The sequence below is a fragment of the Eufriesea mexicana genome, unplaced genomic scaffold (assembly GCF_001483705.2).
Source record: "Eufriesea mexicana isolate 0111107269 unplaced genomic scaffold, ASM148370v2 scaffold1523, whole genome shotgun sequence".
NCBI lineage: Eukaryota > Metazoa > Arthropoda > Insecta > Hymenoptera > Apidae > Eufriesea > Eufriesea mexicana.
In genome coordinates, this window is record NW_016909723.1 from 824694 (window position 1) to 832017 (window position 7324).

The window sequence follows — 7324 nt, forward strand, 5'->3', positions numbered from 1 at the left end:
CCCTACAAACATACTATGTAGTCGAAATTGCATTAGGCTGCACCACAAGAACATACAGCGAACATCAACCGTGATCGTCGTTTCTACTCTCATAGAGATAATACATATTGAGCAGATTAGTAAAATGGCATTTCCCATAGAAAGGTGTCTGTTTAATAGCATTAATTAATCGGTAACTGGATTATGGACTTGCAATCGTTATGAGGCTATTATTAATCCCCTGCTGAGTAACCAATATCCAGTAATATTAATGCCAACGTTACATCATTCTATCTGTCTACTGTATTTATACCCATCATTATCTCCATTAAATTTCAAAACTTCATTCCAATTGCTATTTACCTCCTTGTTACGTTGTCGATCCTTTTAAAACGTCAATTAAAAATCTAATCGACTTTCGTATAACATATATCAGATTTTTTTTCGAATACCAGTACGTTTCGTACTCCATGAGCAGCAATAAACTCAGAGATATTCAAATATTCCTAAAGCTTGCATAGAAATATGGCACTTTGTCTCTCGATTATTTCATTTTCCATTTCCCGATACGATCTTGAAACGTATTCGTTTGAACGAAGTAAATAATACCCTGTTCCCACCATTTTCTTCGATCTTCGAAGCGTCAACAGGCCATTCATCCCACACGCCATTAAAAGCTAAGAGCCTCGCAGATCAAGTATATTCTCCAAGTACATTTTCTCCTCTTTCAAGCGTATGGACTTTTATGTACATTTTATGTACCAGGCAGGAAGAAAGATAGGAGGAAAGGAATTAATCTGCTCGTGAGGAGTGAAGCATTTGTTATATATTTTTTATCATCGACTGTACTGGATTTTCATGGGGCAAGTATGAAATCGTTCAAGTTCACTCGCTTCGCCAAACTGGGCATAGCCGGTTCTGCGGTCGCTGAATTCGTTCCAACCGCTGCCGTTTACGAACCGTTGTTTCAACTATTATTGAAAAAGCGATAATGGCTATTGTCGCTCAGCAAAAATGCTTTCTTGTCATACCGGCTGCGGTCAATTAGTTAATCACCCGATAGAAAAAGAGTCGACATAACGTGTGCACTACGTATGTCGCAAATCTCGCGAAATTGCTAACCACGTGGATTTTACTCATTATCGAAACTGGTTTAATAAGATCACTGGTCGTTTAGTGGGTCGAGAGCCACCTGGGAAGCCAAACCAATTTTATCGCGGTTACATGTCATCAAAAATGTCGAGAGCTTTAAACTGTCTGCGATTTAACGTAACATCACGTAACCGTGAAATTTCGTTTGCTCGTGAATGACATTTTTCACATTTTCTCATAACTTCGGAGAGGTACCTCGTCGCTTTACTGTCTAAAAATGTAAAAATTTCGCTGACATTTTTCGATTAAATTATCACGATTTTCGTTTCACATGGAATTATCAAATTCGTTTGTGATTAACGTAAACAATTTTACTTCTATCTTATTTTAAATCCCACGAGACGCTAGTCTTGAACTATACTATCTACGAATCGAATGTCCGAATAACAATTGGGTTTTCAACAACCGTTAATAGCTAAAATTGCACTGGTTGCAAAGATTCGCGCAGTGTTATTCGTATCGATCATTTGGTATTCCTTCCAAAAATTGTTTCTATCGATTTTTGCGACACATTCGATGGAGCGATTCATCTTCGTTTATGATATTGACAAGGTTACATGAAAATATATTTCTCCGAAAACGAAAAAAAGAAAGAAGGAAAAAAGGAAAAAAGGGGAAAAAGAAAAAGGAGAAAAGGAAAAAAGGAAAAGCAAACGTCGGAAATTTATGCGATATGCAATTCCCTTATTCGGAATCCGACTGAAATTCAAATGGACGAAGATCGATCGAAGAATTCAAAGAAAGGGAGGATATATAATGTGGATGTTAAAATGAAAGGGGCGAAAAAGTTAAAATTTAAATGAGATAGAGGAGAATGCATTCACGAAAGCTATAGAATAAGAATGTCGGATAGAAGACGCGACGAACTTGAGGCAAGAATTGCACGGTGTTTCCGGCATTATTGCACCGTAGCACGAAAGTTAAAGCGATAAAAATAAAAGAGACGAGGAGGAAAGTTTGTGTAGCAAAAAGTTTTTCCATTTATACATTTTCTTGATCCCCGTAGTTGTCACGCAAACTGGTTTCCAATATTCCTAAAAATTTGCAATCGGATTAAACGGAAGTTTAACCTGAATCTGATTCCGGCACGTATCAATTGTATTCGTATACGTGAACAGTCATTACATGAGACGTATTTCTCGCCAAACATATTGGTCCGTTAGTGTTCGTGCGATATTAGCCTTTTGGATGCACGCATATCGAGGATTTGACACATTTAAATCGATCGCATCGAACAAGTTGCATTCAGCCGTGCGATATTCCGATCATCCATTTACTTGGAAGATGGTTTGGAATATCTGCTGCGATGCAAATTCCACAGGGGCGTTTCTAGTAGAATATATGGCGAACGGTGAAACTACAAATGGGCCAACCGCAGGAAAATTTCCACCGTTCCACCGTATAGAGCGGTGAGAACGGTAGACGCTCGTCGAAATATCCAACGGTATTTAGACAATATTCAGAAAAATTATCCCGATGTTTATTAGTGGTTCAGTCGGCATAGACGTACCTCATGATCCATTCGACAAGAGAATTTCCTGTGAGACCATGTTACTCCGCTACTGTTAAATTTCGCCTCTGGGGAACGAATTTCCGCGTACTGTGCCATGTATGCGTCCAATTTAAACAGCTACCGGTTACACATCTGTACAGCAACGCTCCCTTCCTTGCACGACGTACGGGAACAGTGCTTTGCGCAATATCTAACACTCGCTTAATAATGAATTAAATTCCACAAACGAGCGCCATTATCCTATCTTCGGGACCGTTTCAGCAAAGCAATCGATTATCGATTGAATCACGGTACGAGAAACCGTTTGATTCGACCTTTTATCGTCAGTCATGATGTCCATGCAACGACAGAGGAAATAGTCGGAGTACAGTGAAATCACCGTGATAATATATTCGTCAGATTTATCAGGAAATGTGACTGCAAGTAATATAATATTCGATACAATGGAGTTAAACGGCTGTGGACTTCGATTCGTTCGTTCATATTCCGTGTCGAACAATACGTCTTTATTCGAAATCAAATATGCGACTAACGGGTATGCATATGACTCTACGAAGGTACAGAAACGGTGAACCGTGCAGCAATCGCGATTTGCCAATTTGCCTTTAAAATTGATCGACGGAAGTTAGAAGAAATCTAATTGCATCGAGTCGTGGAAAAATGTTTCGACTGCTCGAAATTCGTAAACGGTCGGTAAACGGTCGGTAAACGATCGGAATAGAAAATTAGAAACAGGTAATGGAAAATGTGGCTAGTTTTGCATTGTTACCGTATTCTTGTGTACCGTATCACTGAAGAATGTAAGTAATTACAAGCAGAATGAAGGAAGGAATGAAGGAAGAAAGCAATTACGTTAATGCAGTAAATCCCGTGATTAAACGAGTGCGCTACCACTTACGCCAGTCTAAACGACCCATGACGCGTAATAATAATTTTCAGAGGGTCATTTCGCGTGTCGTAGAAATCCCAGGAGACGAAGAACCTAATGCGTTCAATCTTCTCTATTTAACGTCGAGTTCGAGACAAATGGAGCGTGATATCCGATTCCACCGTATTTTACTTTTTACCCTTGTCACTTTTGTTGAACGATAATTTCGCATTAAACAGTTGGTCGTTGGTGAGAAAGATCGATCGAAGCGTCAAACGTTTCCGATAAAGTATTCAAAGAAATAATGGAATGGAAGTTCTAAGGCTAGGAGAAGTCGCGTAACTGACGTAAATCACGGGCTCGTATCGGGGATGAGTAGGTTACTGGGTTTTGCTCTCGAGTGGAGCCATCAAGGAAGGAAAGCAATTACGAAATGGCTTCGTCCCTTTCCGAAACACGTAGCTCGACGAAATGTACACGTGAGTGCCAATGCAATGCATGTAACACGTGCATGTTGCTTCGCGACACGTGTCACACAGTAATACATGCCAACAAATCATGATCCTTGAGCGAACGTATTGTACAAACAATATTGTTTCTCCAATGGACCACTTTGTCAATTCGATCTCGTTTCAGCGTGTAAAATATACCTATCGAGTATAGTATCAGGCAATATTTTTTTCTTTACCGTCTTCCAAATATATATACACGGGATGAGCTCTCCCACATCTCGACCCCATAAATATTCGTCTCAACTCACTCTCGCGCTGACATCCAATCTTCACGGACGTGCAGATATATCTACTTATGTGTAAATCATCCGAAAGTATACGCATATTTTTCGTTCAATTCGAATCCATTCGTTTAACTCGTATATTCTCTGGTTGAACGCTATTTAGAGGTGGCGCCCACGGCTGAGAAGATTCGTTTAAAGGTGAACACGGTTAACGAATCGACCAGGAATGCATAATATACATTCGTGTATGGTGGCCAGCTGAGCCACGAGCACCGAGGGATGGTCAGTGACACTCTGAGTAACATCAAAGGCAGCTCGGAATGCGAGTTAATTTCGTAGCCAGGGAGACCAGAATGAGGGTTAAGAGAAATAAAGGGGGTGGAAGAGGAGAGGACGAAACGAGTGGAACGAGTGGACGAGCGAGAGAAACGAGCGACGCGACGATACCGAAAAAGGGAACTGCCATGCATATTCAAAACGAGGGTTTACACCCCTGCGGTCTGCCGAGTTAGCCAGTCCCTCCAAAAAAAAGAGCGTACCTATTTCTCGACGGCAGTAACGACATGGTCACTCCTGCGACTTGCTTTTCATGTTACTTTCTCATTAGAAATCTCTTCCTCCTATGATTATTTTTTCTTCCAGTTAGAAGGCGTATTTCCGCACTCTGATTGTCCCGTTGAATACGTTAACACGCCAGGTAGAATAAAATTTGGCAGTGGCGCAAAATTGACGGAACACGTACAAACGTGATCTTATCAGGATAGTAATCATACCGTGCACGCGTTATACGGAACACAAAATAGGAACTTGAGAGTTTCTTGAGCATGTACAGATCTTGATGGTGTATTAGCATGTACTTACACACAAGGTTCCTATTGTTTAGGAAGAATATTTCCTTCTACTGAGAACGGATCTAGATTTAACCAAAAACAATTCCCAGCTGCCGTAAGATCCTACAGTAAATCGTTTATTTTAAGATTAACCGAATGACGTTGGTCTACAATGTTTGTACGGAAAAAATGCATTACGAGGCATGTACGAACTGCAGCGAGCTGCTTACTTGTATGTAGTATAAAAACATCATTGAGTTGTCCTCTCGTTTAATCCCCTTCGGGATCGCAAACGTTGCGTCTGAATATATTTTCTGTCAAAGAAAAAAGCTTCTACCACCTGGCACTCTATTTTTCAAGACCACCGTATCGTAGATTTACCGTATGGAATTTCTATGTGACTAAACAGCTTATTGCTCGAGTCGTTTTTCAAGCAAACGAGAGTACAATTAATATTTCGTGTTGATAAAGTGGAGAGCCGAATTTACCGGCATCAATAAAATATCCAAGAACAATTTATATCGACCACAATGACCAAAAAAGTTGATTTAATATTCCATTTAACTTATGGACTCTTCCCGAACGAGTAGATATAGCCTACCAAAAGATGATATCGGAATCCGTATTGACTTCTGAAGTGGAAATGGGTAAGTAAAAGATTCCTTGACGTCATTAATAAAGACGAATGACGAAATCTTCGATTAACTAACAACAGTACGAATCCTAAAGCCAAGTCCATTTATCTTCATTTATACAGCTAATTTAAACTTCTTTTTCTGATACGATATCTCGTTTCGTAACTAACGTGAACTCGTTCTTATCGACCTTGGTCTCGCGAAACTGTATACCGACACCTATTCGAGTTGAGTTTCATAGAGTGCGCGACAGTATTGTTCGCAATTCAGTAGCAATAGCTAAATCATCATTTTATGGTGCACAATCGTCTGATATTGCAATTACATTACATCTTTTATCAATTTATCTTGCGCGTTCGAAAGTTTTAGCATAGATGAGCGATAAACTAGATATCCTTTTATAGCTCACTACTCCGAAACTCGTGAATTAGTTCGTAGCTTTATTGTCACTTCCAATGTTACCGATCAAGCAGAAAATAACAAAAATTCGCCAGTAACAAAAGAAAATAATAGTTTACTGCAACGTTTAAACGGTCTATGCAATATTAATAAATTATAATTTATACACTCACGTCTAAAAACACACGCCACTGAAAGGGAGAGGTCCAAGGCAACCAGGTCCGAGGCTGTAGATGAATAATCATTTGCGTGCAATCCTTCTAGCTGCGCAAGGTGATCCAAGAACTGCTAATTTATTAAATTTATCGTTAATACAAAAAAATTTGCAAAATCAAGCGCGAAGAGTACTTCATAATATTTACTATAAAAATGAATTTACCATTTACCAAAAGTTACACAAAAAAAAAAAAAAATACAAAAAAAAGGAAAAGAACAGATAACTCCCGAAAACAATCATAATAAGATGTATAAATTACGCAACACTAATAAATACTAATTTATGCAAAAATAAGCAATACTAACCGCGGAGAATCGTGGGCAGCCACGGATCAGACTTATGATGTGTGGCCACTCATGTGCAGTCTTATAGCTGCAACAGGTGATCCTTAGGAACAAGGCTATTCTTCCACAGTCCAGTGGAAGAATTTTGGGCATTGGGTATTCGCAACACTACTTGGAAAAACGCGATTATATTTCAACGCAACGCTAACTTTGAAAGTAGGTAATTAAAAAAAAAAAAAACGCGATAAAGATAAACGCAACGCTAATTCTTGAAATAAATCTGATAAAAATTACTACCTCAACAAATTCTGACAAATTAGCAACAGATATTGCTATAAATAAATATTACTATTTAACAAGGAACAATAATTCATATAAAGGGGTATCAAAAACAATCGCGATCGTTATTTCATCTCAACTCTAATTCAAACCGAAATCAACATTTATTCGCAACTCTAATAAAAATCGCGAAATCTGGTCTCCTTCGCAACACTAATTCAAACCGTGACTAATTACTCGCAACTTTAATTATAAAAATCGCGATTTGCCCAAAACAGGATGATAGGCCGATGTACATCGGCCAGCAAACAAACTACTACTACTACATACTACTACTAAATAAGAGCATAGTGACAAAATAATAACAAGAATAATTCCCCATGCAAAGGATGGGGAATCATTCCTAGGCCGCCCTCTTCGTGACAGTTTGTC